Consider the following 16774-nt stretch of genomic DNA (forward strand, 5'->3'; position numbering starts at 1 on the left):
AATTGAAATAACTTTATAGACATTTTTACTCAGTTTCATTAATTCTTATATTCGATAATATAAATAAAATTGGTTCCATTTTTCTTCCCAGAAAATTGTATGGGGTATTATTTTAACACCAAAGTGGATTAAAATAACTTTCGGAGCTTTAATCCATCTAGGATTAAAATAACCCATCTAACGATTATTTTTTAAAACTGATTAAGTGGTTTAAATTAAAACACATTTTTTTCATAGAAAAAATTAATGGAATTTAATATTCACAACTGGATCAACACAAGGTTAAAAGTTTTTCTATTTTCTATAAATGTCTTTTTTCGGGTCAACTGAATATTTTTTGCGAGAAAAGTTTTATTTAAATTTGTTCAACATTATAATGAAAGAAATTTTATTCCACAGAATCATGCCACGGGCTATCTGGAATCATTAAGGTTCTTCCGGTTCCGAGGCATCAAGTGGATGAGGTAAAACATAAACTATATTAAGCAGGACCATAAAAGTCTTCTTTGAACACTGATTTCAATTCCCGGGAAGGCTGTTAGCTCTATATGCTTCATTCTGACAGCGTATTTATTGATACAATAAACCGCAATTATGTCTACCATAACTGCCTAACTATCTGCCTAACCACGAAAAGAACACTTTTTTCACTTTTGCTCCTTCAGATCAAAAGGAAAAATATAATTTCCAAATTACATTAAAATAAATCCTGCATACTAATTTTTTCCCGAAATCAAATCTTCGAAACATTTTAGGGAAAAATTGCATATGAGAAAGCGAGGAAGACTTTTCCCTCGTTAAACACATATACTTTTATAGGTGCATATAATATATAAAGTTTCAAGTTTTTTGTACTAAAGGAAGACGTTTTTTTAAGAAAGTGAAAAAGAAAAAAGTGCAAACTAATGAATAGGATTAATTTTAATAACATTACCATCTTACTTGTCTGGTTATAATGTTGAACAGTTTGCGTGTAATATATAAATAAAGCGTTGAATTAATGAAAGACAGATGTTGTCAGTGAGAGATAATATATATGTTCTCATGCTCAAAACGATGGTTAGTTAGTAGAGTGCAGTGGCTAATTAATGAAAAAATATAAATGTGATGGAAAAATAGCAGCGCTGACGTGAAGCACTCAGTTCTGTTTATTTTTGAATTAATTGAAAAAAATGTTAAATGCACATTTCACACGAAATTTGTTCATGTTAAATAATAAATAAATTAACTCATTTTCAAACCGTGTAAAAAAATCAAAATTTAAATGTAATTTTTCTAAAGAAATTTTCAGTATAAAATTTAAATAATTTCATATTTAAATCTAAAATAAATTTATATTTAAATTTGTTTAAATAAAAACTGATAGAAATTTGAAAACCTATATTTACATATCTTCTTTAAGATTTTAAGAATAAGATTTAAAATTTGAGACAAATGTCCTCATCTTATAAAATAAGAAGACAGATATAAAACATTTTCTGGACGGAAATGGCGTTTTCAACAAGATCTCAATCATTGTTCAATGTAATTGTACTCAATTAAATATCGATCTTCTAGCTGAATGACTGAGTACAACAATAAAGTATATATATAAGTACATAATTCTCTGGTCATTCAAGTTGCCTGTGGTATATAAATGTGCAATTCTTTCTCATGTCCTGTATGAGATTAATGACTGAATTAATGACTCAATTAAAGGAGGCGCCTAGTACATTAACATGAACAAGTTGAATTATTTTTCCTATAGACTTATTTATATGTAAGTCAAAGTAAATAAAAAAAAATGTAATAAAAATTTTAATTTAATTGATAACAAAATTTAAAATTTTTATGATCATCAGTTTTTCTGCAGATATCAAATTCAGATAAAAAATAAATCAAAAGTGTTGCGAAGCAACATTTTGATTCGTTTTTTGTCTCAATTTGATATTCGCAGAAAAACAGTGATGCAAGATTCATAAGAAATTTCCGTTTCTAAATTTATAAACATATTTACAATTTGCTGAAAAAAATTGATTTAATTCAAATAATCGATTACTTTATTATAAAATATATATTTACTTGAATCAAATAATTTTTAGTAAAATCAATTAAATGGTATGTATTTGTCTAAAATACTGAAATTATTGGTTCAAATAAAATTCAATTGACTAAAATAAAAAATTATTTGTTTCCAGTAAATATTTATTTGATAATAAACATTCGGATATATTTGAATGAAATCAATTTTTTCAGTGCGAAATTTTTTCCACGTTTAAGAAATAAATTTGCATTATACCTATATTCAAAATATTTAAAAAGTTTTTAAACAAATTGAACAACTCTTTTTTAATTTTTATTTACAGATAATTCATTGTATGAAAAACGTGAAGCAGAAATTGACTTTAAATGTTCTAAGAGTTTTATCACAAAATAATGGTGTTATTAATAATATGTTTAACATATGATGATGACACTCTTTTGCTTTTGCGAACCTCGTTCTATAGCAGCAACTTATTTACCGTTGTCTGTATGAAAAATCGATTGATTCTCCATTTCAACTTTGCAGATCGATTACTTGATAGATTTACAAGTCGATAATTTTATGGTACTCTTTCTGGGAAATCCTACAGTACCGCTTTCTCTTCTCTCCATATATAATATTGGAATACGATATGTATTATGAATTCTCTTTTTTAACCAGTAAAATTTCGTGATTGTGAAGATAATAAAATTTTTTTAAAAAATACAAGTCTGAAAATTTCTTTCATAACGATAATTGCAATATTGAGGAAATTAGTAAAAATTTACTGCACATTTACACGTGTGAAAAATATAAATTGTTAATATGCATATTTTTGAAATTTCAATTGTTTTTTCTGACAGTCAGAAAAAATGATTGTTTAAACAATTTTTTCGAATGAAATTATACCTGAATTCTTAAAAATCAGTGTAATTTCAACAGCTGATTCACACATTTTTCGAAAACGCGCTGTAAGCAGAAGATAATATTTTTAAACCCGCATATAATTATAGGTTTGTAAATAAAAGCTTCGAAATCAGTACCAGTTTACACTGAAAAAAAAACACAAATTTACTTTAAACTACCCCCCACCCCCTAATTATAATAATAATAAGTTTTAACCCTATATACATAATTTGTTTAATTTATTTGAAATCCTCTATTGTTGTAGGGAATATTTCTGTTCGAAAAAACATAATACGAGTTGAACGTTATTTCTGATTGGAATAGAAGCTTTTTACGAAAGAAAGGGGATTATGTGGTACTTACCGAAGAAATGGAGAGTAGAGACGGACGGACGAACGAACGAAGGAAAAAAACTGTAAAAAGAAGACAAAGATGTAGATGAAAAAAGACAAGAAAAGGTATGTAGGTATATGACGTCAAAGAGAGAGCCCCACCTCTGAGCACTGGGACAGGCCATGTTAACGAGGCTCGGAGGCCACGAGATCCCCGTGTATGATTTCCAGCGAGAATCCTATTGGTTGGTAGGGTTACCGCCTTCGCTCGTAAACAAAACGAATAGTGCGAGAGTTCAAAATTAATAATTGCTCACATTTGCAGCTTTCATTGAAAGCACATCATGCACTGATGTTTACCAAATTTTCCAAAAAATTCTCCTTTTTTTGCATTTTTAGAAAAATAGTTGTAATAATATTTCATCTATTTTATGCGACACTTGTATTAATAATCAGGGAGGAATCAGGATTGATAACACTGATATTAATCACTTGATAATATTTTAAAGTTGATAATAACCTAGAAGTTGTTTAGACAGTTCCGGAGGTTCTGGGGATGCAAACAGAAATGATCACTAACTCTCATAGCAGACGATATCCAGCCTGATTCCGTCGTGAATAAGCCATGATTTTATACGTTTTATATTTGGGAAATAACAAGGATTTTCACTTGAAATAAAGATAAAAATATTTTCAGAAAGACAGAAAAAACTAGGTTAGATTCACAATGCCAAAAAGTTTGTAAATAAAAGAGTTGTAACTGTTACCAACTGTCGCACTTCATGTCGCAGTTTTATTTGTCCAGAGAGCGGTTCAGTGATTGGTGGATGATTTGGAAATTACTTTCGTGCATCTATTTCGTAGAACACGTGTTTCTAAAACTGATTAATCATTCATATTTTAACTTATTAGAAAATAATTCACAAATGAGAATATGCGAATAATATACAAAATATTATTACCTGCAACATATTTATTTACTTTTATATAAAAGAATACTGTATTTGAAATTAAATTTTCAGAATAGAAAGAGGAGCAGAGAGAAAAAATCTTCTAAAGTTCTATTTGTTCTTTCCCCAATTTCGTGCCCCCACTCTGACGTGGCGTTAGTCAAATGCGTCAAATGCTAGGATTACGTCTGCAATTAATCTGCTGCGTCTCGTTCGACCACGTGTTTTTAAAGTTACTTTTAATTCCAAATTTTGATTTTTACCATTTTTCCAAGCAAGTGTTAGCTTCGGGAGTGCTCGAATTTCTTAAATTCGCGATCGTACAGTAATTATAAAAAGATGCCATTTTCTCAGTATAAAAACACGTGGTTCAGGACGAAGATTCCTAAAATTGTGAGTGAGTGTTTTTTCTGTCCCAAAGATGACAACGTGTGAAAAACGATCTTCAGAATAGAGGACGAGGACAGGCTGATAAAAATACTACATTTTGTAAGTTTCATTTATTTAATATACTTTTTATTGACATGCAATTTTATTTGAACAAAACATATATACACACATTATTATTATTTACATTTTTCTAATCACAAAAATGACAAAAATTTGTTGTTCTTTTGACAAGATAAATAAAAAATTATTGTTTTTGTATAGATTTTAATGTAGGTACAGTAAATTTTATCAATAAAAGGTGGAAAAACATAAACAATATTTTATAGTTGTGACGTTTCGATATAGTTTTGTTTATATATACCAATGCATCTTATTTAAGGTTAATTTCGAGGTTAATTTATTAAAAATCTCGAAAATAACAAAAGTAAAATAATACAATATTAAGGAAATGAACACAGTGAATAATAATACCTGATTGTTTAAAACAAATTCATAATGGTAACTGAGAAGCAAATTTTCAAAACCTGATAAATTCGTATTTTATCTAATATTTTCTTATTTAGAGAAATTTAAATGATTTAAACAAATAACTTTTCTTACTATACAGTAGGGTGGTTCTTATTTTGGAAAAGTTGGAATTTCTTAGGTCGCCGGCCGGAATTTGAATTAAAATGTGAAAAAAATGAGATTCCCAAAAGAAAAGCCCATTTGATAAATTTTATCCCGTGCCGCAAAAGGGTTAAAGTTTAAATGGGATTTAACATGGGTTTGGTGTACTTCTGCAAACTTTGTATTATAACTTTTACATTTTTTAAAAATTTGACTTGGGTCTATGTATTCCCATAGTTTTTCGTACGCTGAACACGAATATGATGTCAAAAATAACTTTTGACAGCTACCAGTTGTCAAAAAAGCTGTCAAATTTTGAAGATGAGAATTTTCTCGACTTTTACATTAATTTCTACGAATAAAAAGGTTTCTTGTGAATATTTCAGTTTATACAGTACCGTCCGAAATTGTCAGTCCACCCATTTTCAAAGGAATGACAAAAATTTTTTAACATAAAATTCATGAAAAGTAAAATTTTTTTTGGTTTATATTTTGAAAGACGATAAAATTTTGAAAAGAATAAAACCTTACAGAAGTCATTTGGCCAAAATTTGTAGAAGATATTCTTAAAAATCGTCATTTTCAATGTTTTACAAAAATTTGAATAACTTCTAAAATAATGAACGCTTTTTAATAATCTTAGGCTTATTTTGAAGACCATTTTCTACAGAATAAGAATTACTTATAGGCATTAACCTGTAATTTTTAACTTGGAATAAGCATGACGTCAAAGTTGGACAAAAAAATTCAAAAAATTTGAAATAATATTATTAAAAGAAAAATAATTTTTGAAATTCAAACATATATTTTTATTAAATTTTCTTGAAAAATCTACACCATATCATGTTTTATATATGTTCTAGAATAGTTTTTAGTACAAAAAATTGATTTCAAATTTTTACAATTTTTTTGTCTAATTTTGACGTCATGCTTATTCCAAGTTAAAAATGACAAGTTAATGCCTATAAGTAATTCTTATTCCGTAGAAAAAGACCTTTAAAATAAGCCTAAGATTATTAAAAAGCGTTCATTATTTTAGAAGTTATTAAAATTTTTGTAAAACATTAAAAATGACGATTTTTAGGAATATCTTCTACAAATTTTGGCCAAATGACTTCTGTAAGGTCTTATTCTTTTCAAAATTTTATCGTCTTTCAAAATATAACCAAAAAAAAATTTTAGTTTTCATGAATTTTATGTTAAAAAATTTTTGTCATTCCTTTAAAAATGGGTGGACTGACAATTGCGGACGGTACTGTATTTAGCAATTTTATACCCTTTGACAGTTGCCAGCTGTCAAATGAGTTGTCAACTTTTATAGAAATCAGATTTCAAAGAGTTTTAAATCAATTATCACAAAAAACTTCGAAAATTGCTAAATGAATATTTTTTTCTAAAAATAATTTTTTAAAGACAAATAAACTTTAAAATATATGTAGTATAAAAATATTAATTATTACGTGCCACTTGGGTACAACTTATTATATGTATTTACATATTTGATTTTCATAATTTAATTAATTAATTAAAAAATTATATTTTGTATTAATTTGTCTAATACATATATGTTTTTAAGTTTAATTTTTTTAAAAATTATTTTGAGGAGGAAATAATTTTTTATAAATTTTAAAATTTATAAGAAGTAATTGGGAACGTCTTAAAAATCCTATTTAATAGAAGTTGACTACTAAATTGACAGCTGTCAACTGCCAAAATATATTAAATACCTATATATGAACTAAATTTACCTACAGAACCGTTTTTTTTGATAATTCATTTAAAACTCTTTGAAAACTGATTTTTATAAAAGTTGACGACTCATTTGACAGATGGCAACTGTCAAAGGGTATAAATTTGCTAAATATAAACTGAAATATTCACAAGAAACTTTTTTATTCGTAGAAATTAATGTAAAAGTCGTGAAAATTCTCATCTTCAAAATTTGACAGCTTTTTTGACAACTGGTAGCTGTCAAAAGTTATTTTTGACATCATATTCGTGTTCAGCGTACGAAAAACTATGGGAATACTTAGACCCAAGTCAAATTTTTAAAAAATGTAAAAGTTATAATACAAAGTTTGCAGAAGTGCGCCAAACCCATGTTAAACCCCATTTAAACTTTAACCCTTTTGCGGCACGGGTTAAAATTTATCAAATGGGCTGTTCTTTTGGGTATCTCATTTTTTTCACATTTTAATTCAAATTCCGGCCGGCGACCTTAGAAATTCCAACTTTTCTAAAATAAGAACCACCCTACTATACAGTTACATTTAAAATACAAAATTTGTAATAATTTTTATTTCTATAACAATGTTTTTATATTTAAGACGTACTATTTTTAATTAAATCTTAAGAGATTTAAAGGTTTTGGTAATTTTTTCTATTGAAAAACATAAAAATTGTAAGTCATCTTGGCTAATTTTGAAAAGTTTTCAAATTGAAAATTCGTTGTTACTAATTTTTTTTTTCTTAAAGTTAACAGATTTTTGAGGTCTTTAAAGTATTAACTTTATGTTTTTCTCGATTTCTTTGAAAAATGGATTTACCAGCTTTTCAAAACTTGCGCCTTCAACAAATCAAAATAATTATAAAAAAGTAATAAAGTATTTTTGGTATTTTCCATTCCCTTTTGATGCTCTAAAGTTCAGACAGGTAAATTTACGCTGAAAAAGAGAATCAATGTTAGCAAAAATTTATAATTAAAAAAAAGAAAAAGTTATAACGTCTATACATTTTTTCACTATCAGAGTGTCTGACGGTCAGGTAAAAGTCAGGGAATTTTTTTAGTCAAGGAAAAGTCAGGGAATGTCAGAGAATTCCATTCAAAGTCAAGGAAATTTTTATAAATTTATTTAAAAAAAATTTTTGTTAATTAAAAATTGTTTTAAGGTACTTCTACACTTTATAATCTGCAGACAGCATTCAGATCGAAACTCCAAAAAGTTAGTTGTCCAATTGCGGACTGTTTATTTCAAGATTGACAAATCGGAAACAAAAAATTCAAATTGCTTTTTAAAAAGGAAGGTGTTTGGCATAGAAATCTACCACCATTACTGAAAAATGGACTAAAATAAAAAAATAGCAGATGTTTCAATAATTTTTGTCAAAATACACTATGTTTTTCAGTATTTTTCTAGTCTGCAAAAATGTTTTTTTTTTTAATTTTTTGACCGTTTTCTGGTAAATTCTCACACAGGACATGCTAACAAACAAAACGAGTTATTATTTATTAAAATCGGTTCAGTAGATTCAGAAATAAACTGTCCGCAATTTGAGAAAACGTTATTTTGAGAAAAACGAGTTTAAACTTACACGGAGAGAAATTTATAGTAGTGGGTAACATAATTGTGGTTAGGGTGACCATCTTTAATGCTACGTATACAGACAGCTATCTAGATAGTCACCGTTACCATCAATATCATCAGGAGTAACATCTTGGTAGTACGGGGTAGCATAACTATATTTTTTTTAGCATCTGTGATGGTTGGCAGTAGCATAATGATAGTATCGTGTAACATCATCTTTTTAACATCAAAATCTGACTATCCATTTCTCTCAGTGTATATATGTATCGTTAGAGGCCATATATAAATTACCTAAAATTCTTTTGCAAATTGAAACCCCACCATTTTTTTTATGTCAGACACTGTTACATACATTAGCACCAATGTTTCTACTGGTCGTAACAAAAAGCTGGACCCCACCATCCCCTTAAAGACTTACTTAATTTGTCAATGACTTTTGACATTAATTGAATATTTTTTGAAAAATTTACTTTTATTTTTTACAATTGGTTATAAATACTTTAGGAGGTGTTTTCTGAAGTCATAAGGAGTTAAAAAATACAATATAAAAAAATAACATTTTTTTAAATTCTAAAGTGTAGTAGTACCTTAATCTAACAATACTTAAAAGATTTTTATTACCGTTTGTTTCTATAATTAGATATTAATTTATTGGTAAATATGTCAGTTACCATATTTTTGTCCCAATAAAGCAGAAATAAAATTAGTAAAAAGTCAAGAAAAGTCAGGGAATTTTTTTTTAATTCTTTTTAGACACTCTGACTATATTTTTTACACAACAATTAGTTAAAAATTGTTACAAAAATAAAAAAACTGAAAATATTTTACTTTAAAAAGAATAAAACAAAAATCAAACAAATTTACTTCCTTTTGCTCTTCAATTATGCAGAAAGTAAAAATTCTGCTATAAAAATTAGAAGCAAACGCAAATCAAAATTTAATGTTATGTACAAATTTGATTCTCGAAAAACAGGCGCAAAACTGTGACCCGAGTTTATACACAGTAAAAAGAAATAATTATTTTAAGACAGAAATAAAGTCTGATCTCAATTTGCGCAGCTGTGTGGGTTAAGATGTAACATTCTTAAGACAACTAATGCAATAAATTTACACAATAAGAAAATGGAAATTATTTGAAAGATTTTACGCATTTTATACATGCAAGCAAGGAGTGCTTAAGACTGATTTAAAATTAAGAATTTCTTCTCACAGTATAGCATAACAAATCGCGTCGTTTTGCTTCACACATTAAAAATTTCGCACAACACAACAAATGTGTTTTCGTTAAAAAAGTCTCGGCACAGCCGCCATTTTGTAATGTGGTCAGAGATACGGATCCAATGCGTAGGCGCTTGCACGATTCTCTTGTGCCTTTATCTCTTTTTATCAAGAATGGACCGTTTCGTTGCCGTTGCTTAATCATTGTTATTACGATGGTCGCTTCGTTCGCACACGCGCGGCGCTCTCTTCTTCATCCCCCAGACGCAAGTTCATTCGCATCCCCGATGCGATGTGCTTTACGTTCCTCTCGTCCCACAAGCATGCTAGTTGCGAGATAGATTTTTTTTCATCCAATTTCATTTTTTCAGTTAATCGTGTAAAAATAAAAATTACTATTTTCCATCATCAAACGCTAGCCAACTGCTGCTATGCTTTAACATATTAAAGTACTTAAATGTACGGTGTAGTTTCAAAAAAAAGAAAAAGAATTGTTTAATAATAATTGACTTGACTATTGACTCGCTTATGAACTGTAATCAAAACTTTCTTATTATTATTCTTTAATAATGCGGTTATGGAAGCCCGAGTCGAAATTTAAAGTAGATTTAAGACCTAATAAGGAGTATTTAGTTTTGCTTTACTACTATTAAAACCTATAAATTCGACTTAAAGTCTTTTAAGTTGTTCTTAGATCGATTTTAGTAATCTTAGGTACTATGACAAAATTCTTTAAAAATCTGTAGGTTCGTCTTAGTACTTATTACATGGATTTTAATACTCTTAGACACCATGACTCCAAATTACAGTTGCTATAGTCCTAGTTAGGGCCTGCCAAGACCGATCTATTTAATGCCACATATACCAAAAATTGAAAGAAGTTCCCATTAACACCTGATAAGACCTTCTTGTTCAACTCTGAAATATTTGTTTGCTTCATGTTGAGCTTAGAAATATTTTCTATTTTTTTGTATTTTTAAAGTAGATGGCCAACACTTCAAATAATTTTAAGAACAAATTTTGTAATAAATAAATGTTTTATTTATTGATTTAATTTTATTAATCTAATGTGTCTACTCTCTAAATCTGCATTAGTAGAAAGTTACTAATGAAATGACGAAAAGTCTTCCACCAAATGATTTAGTAATAATTTTACTAACAAATAGTGAAATTTTACTAATTATTAGTAGATTTTACTAATTGCTTAGTAGAATTCTACTAACAATTAGTAGAACTGTTTCATTATTAGTCGATAAAACAATTTCACTAATTCATTTAGTGAAAAAGTGACTTTCAATTAGTGGAATTCTACTAAAACATTAGTAAAATGTTACTAAAAATTAGTAATATTCTACTAATTGAAAAGGGGAAAAGTCTTCCATGAAAGCTACTAAAAATTACTAAAATTTTACTATTTCTTAGTAGAATTCTACTAATTAAGATTTAGAGAGCAAGAACATATTTAGTTTTATGAATTAAAATGTGATATATTGTATCATATAATGACTAAAATTTAATATTAAAAAAAAATTTAGCTTTGACATTAAATTAATGAAAGAATAAATTTCATGTATAAAAAATTCTTTGTTAGTAATATAATAATATTTTATTATTATATTTTGAATTTTTAGATAAAAATTTAGATGTTTACAGTAAATCATGAAAAATTAGATTTTAATGTTTATAATAATATTTAAAATTAATATAATAATATTAATATTATATTATGTTTATTTTAATATAATATATTAAAATTATAATATAATAAGTATTATATAGTAATAATATTAAATATTTATAATATTACGATTTTTATATATATTTAAAATATAAATATATAGTAAAACTATATTCTTAGAAAAATTATTTTATGTACAGTAAAATATTTTCATTCCTAAGCAAGAACCTTAGAAATATTTTCTCGTTCTGAATTTGACACATCTGGTTTCACTTAGGATGACCAGCCATGAAGGTTTCTCGTCTATTCTATGCGTTTTTCTGTACAAGTTTTTTCATATATATTTATCACCAACAAAATTTCCAAACATTCCTATGAGACATATTTAGGAATTTCTTCGATTTTCAGAGATATTTTCAAAGAAATGCCTTGAAGAGTCAGTTGCTTTCTAGTATTTGAGAGACGAATACTTAAACCGCGCTCGGCAGGACAATAATATTTAATATTTTAATAAATAAACAATTATTTATCTATTTTCATTATAAATATTCTTTGTGTTTATTGTAGTGCTAAAAAATAGTGTTTTTGTTTTATTTAAAAAGAAAAAATTATTCTTTTTATCCTGTGTTCTTTAAGTGAAATGTTACAAAGTGCAGTTTGAATATATATTAAAAAAAACTGGATATATAGTAAAAACTATAAGTGTAATTATTAGTTCAATGTTAATAATTATATATATGTGTGTGTGTAAATATATGTATAACAAAATAAATATATATTTTTGTTCCGAGTTTAATGTTATTATATTATAAATGAATCATTTGTTCATGTAATTTTGTGTTTATTTTTGTAAAATGTTATTAAATATAGCTAAAATACAAGAAAAAAGAAAAAATTGTTTTATTAAAACAACTATATACATTTAATTCATCATTATGTGGAATTATAAATATATAAGAAAATCAGGTAATGTTACCAGCAATCTATATTAACCATATCATATAATTAAAGAAAAGGAATTGTTTATATTGAATTAATAATCCTATATTTTGTTGTTATGATTACTTTTTTGGTGTTCTGACAGTTAGTTTGGTTATACAATTAATATTCCAAAAAATGTTGTGTTTATAAAACATTCTAATTGTCAAGAAAACAAAAAATTTAATAAAACAAATAGGATTGCTTTGTTCAATATTAACAGTACTTTTTTCCTTGTTTGCGCATGCGCGAATTCTAAATGCTGTAGTCAGTAGTAGTTAGTATGCTCTAAAGAGGTCTTAAATTAAGACCTATTTAACGCCTAATAGACAGCGAAAACGGTCTTATGTAGACCCTATGAGATCTTAAATCGATTCTATCACAATGTAAGTAAAACCTCTTCAGGTTCTTATAGGTTCTCCATGAAGCAGGTCTTAACGGACTCTGAGTCGACTCTAAATTTCGACTCGGGAGACTAACGTCTGACTACTCATTAAAATTTTGAATTGTATCTGAGCACACACATTAGCAAGACCATTGTTTTCAATCTGGATTAAATGTTTAACATACAATATATATGTTTATTTTCAATATTTTACTGGCTATTTACATTTTTTTAAACGATGAATAATGGATTGTCGTCTATTAAAGTAAATTAAGTCAGATAGATTTAAAGATTTTGATTCTTTTCGCACAGTTTTTTAAGGATATTAAATTGAGACAAAAAAAGAATCAGCAAGACTTTTGATTCGTTTTTTGCCTCAATTTGATATCCCTAGAAAAAGTGTGTTGAAAATTTATAAATTTTTAAAAACGCAGATTTGGATAGGTCACAATGTATCCTACAGTTAAATTATAATATCAGAAGAAGCTGAAGTTTGCAATGTTTTTAAGAGCGAAAAATTAAACAGAAATTATTTCTTTTCAAAATAATTCATCTTCAATTTTCATCTACGCGAATTTTTAATAAGTTAACTCTTTCTTAGGAGATAATTAGAATTGTAGAATTAGAAAAGTAATGAATTAAAATTTATTTCCACAAATTTATTGCAACAATCGTTGTATTATTGTTCCATTTTCGCTTTTAAAAAAGTTGCGAATCTCAGCTTCATAAAAATTTGCGGTTCAAACAATTTTATTCTTTCTGAGATTGAAAAATTCATAAAAATAAATCAAACATTTATTTACATGAAATAAATATTTATTTTGATTAAACATTTCTTTAAAATGCCCATATGAGCACATCACATACCAATTAATTTTATAAGAAATTTCCAAAAGTGTAGCATTTTTTTAATATAAATACAATAATATTATTTAAATGCACAATGTACTTGTTGAAGCAATTGAAATTTTGAAAATTAGTAGCAGATGAGTTTGATAAAACCACTATAACACAATTAGAAGAGCGTCATACAACTGTGTTACACTCCACTCTAAAGTAATAGCGATGTTGGAAGCTTCTAAAGTACTGAGTACATTGACGCTAATGGCACTTCTCTTCAAGCGAGGGGAAATTTAAAGCTCCTTTCTCTTAAAAATTGTTGATTTTTCCTTACAATTTCATTGTTTTCTTGCGTTGAGCCGCTAATCTGTAAGAAATTATTTTTAATTTGAAATTTTAAGTTATTGCTTATAAAAGCGGGAGATTCATATTTTTAGAGTATAGCCCCCCGACGCTTCTTTTTGTGAAGTCAACTTTTCTGAGAAATTGTCTCTTTTGGTGGGAAATAAATTATAAGGTGGTTGGGAAGAGACAGAAAAAGGACAAAAAACTTTCGCTGTCTCCTTGCTTATAGTCACCTTTCTAGCTGCCTCTTCAGCATTGTAATTTGCCGCCGCAGAATTTCGAGATAACGCTACCAAAGTCATCCTGACTCCTAATTCGATCGAAGCCTCATGATGATCTTAGACTTCGTTTCATCTAACCTAGTATTAATATAAACACGGATCAGGAGTACCATTATCTGGACCGTGGTGATCGCGTTTTGAATACCAAAGAAGCTGCAAAGATATTATGTTAATGTCCATGTCGATATTACGCACTATATGCGCGCATCCGAAGACCTCGAACTAATATCGTTTCCATCACACAATCTGAGGGAATATTTACACATCTCCAGACGTACTTCTGTGTGTATATAAGCGATAAAGGTCCCATTAATAATAATTACATAAACCAAACGACTTTAAGCATATCGTTGAAGCTTAATGTTACCTGCACTATACATTAGGGTTCTTAACATGTCTTCCGTAAAAAGTCAACTTTCAATTAACGTTTAAAATTTAGTTTCAATTAATAAAACTCTGATCTATATAATTCAGATAGTTTTATCGATCTTTACATTATCATTCCAGCTTTTTTTTGCTCTTCTCCACTATTATTTAAGTAACGTCCATAAAGTGTGCAATTTCACTGGAAAAAGCTCGTTTTCAAGAGCCGTTCATTAATTCTCTTCGGCGAGAATGTAGGAAGAATATTTCCATATTATGCATTGTGATTAAAACTGAAACATTAATTTTAAAATGAATTTAATAAAATCATTGTCTATTTTTAAAAACCGTATCTTGCCTCGTACAAGCAATACGTGAAATCGGTATCACGTTCATAGAAACGAGGATCCACTCGCGAAAATTGCGTAGAGGTTGTCTTGGAGTTGAAGCTGATTACAGTGGCGGTAGAGTTGAATGAAGGGTGAGTAGGAGGGTTCGGCTACTGAGGGATCGTTGTTGCCATAGTAACACCAACCCCGTCCTCCGTCCGTAAATTCTCCACCCTCACTCTTCAAAACCCTGGGCGCGATCCATATCTGCTAACAGTAGTCACGTTCCAATAGCCATTTTGTATTACAAATCTTCGCACTAACGTCTATTGACTTTTTACAATTTTGCAATTCAAAAATCTTTTGCACACAAGAAATTCATCGTCTGAGGAAATTGATTCAATTTTTTATTTTTTCATAAAGAATTATAAATCAGTCTAATTGTATGCCTTGGCTTGCGATTTCAAATTTAAGGTCTTACTCCAAGAAATATGCAAATAGAAAAACTATTCTTTCTTCAAAATTGTTGCTCTTTCGGTATCCTAGAATCAGGTGTTTTTCTAAATTACAATAACTGATATCCAAATGTACCTTCTGAATCTGAATCAGTAGAATTTTTATACTAACAATAAAAGAAATTTGACAGATTTTATTTGATAAAACTGTTCTCTATTTTAATCGGTTAAAATTGAATAAAAATCAGTTGAAAGTTATATCGAGTCAGTTTCCACTAATTAGCCAATTAAAAAATTGCAGAATATTTCATAAAAATGAGAAATAAATTGAATCATTCTGAACTGATTTTCAGTCAAATTTAGAGAGTCAAGTTTTAGAGAGTAGCATTATTAACTTAAATACCAAATTGTAACGAATGGGATTAAAAATGTGGTTCAAATCATAATTTTATCCAAACGATTAGTATCAGATTGATCTAATTTGTTATCAATTTGATATACCTTTAAGGAAACTATGAGTATAAGCTGTGTACATGCTTGTAAAGAAATAAATTTGTTCATTTAGGAACATCTAGTAAATAATATTGGCATTTATGGCGTTGGTGTACTTCCCACAAAATTATATACCTTACTCGAATTAATTATTGCTATTAAACCATATAATATAAAAAGTTAAATTATACCACTCGTTATTAAAACTACATTTATTAAAAAAAATTAAAATAGAATAGGTATTACTTGATATAAAGTGAGAACTACTTTTATAAATGACTTGTCCTTACTGCGTGAAAATGACATCAGTTATACTTGAATTCAGCAAAAAATAACATTTACGCAATTATGGAAACACTAAATTATAGGAATACCCTGAAGATTACAGGCCATTACAATAGAGATTGTGAAAGATTATAAGGAGGAATGTACATCAAATAACAAGAGTACTTAACCCTCTTTTGTAAAATTCTCCTGCAAATTGGAATTCAATCAATGTTTTTAATAATTTTAAATATATTTACTTTTTTTATATTTCCGCAAATTATTGAGAATTCAAATATTGGAAGAAAAAAAATTAAAAATTATTGTCATGTTTTATTTGAGAAATGAAAATTTAATTTCGAATTCTATAGAAAATTTGATAACTAGAATGTGTTTTATTTTTGTGTTTGTTTGATATGAATACGTGAATGTTGAAAATCAATGCAACAAAGTACCCCTATATCTCAGAATTTCAAGAGGGAGCGAGGTTGCACTCGAGCCGGATTCAAGAGTCCTCAACAATCGTTTAAAATCTACTCTATGGCGAGTAACTTGAGGCTCATATTTCAATCCACTAGAAACAATTATTTTATTTGATGTCAAATATCAATCTTGTTTATTTAACTGGAAATGATTTTTTGCAAATAAATAA

The sequence above is a fragment of the Leptopilina heterotoma genome, unplaced genomic scaffold, assembly GCF_015476425.1.
Source record: "Leptopilina heterotoma isolate Lh14 unplaced genomic scaffold, ASM1547642v1 Lhet_212, whole genome shotgun sequence".
Taxonomy (NCBI): domain Eukaryota; kingdom Metazoa; phylum Arthropoda; class Insecta; order Hymenoptera; family Figitidae; genus Leptopilina; species Leptopilina heterotoma.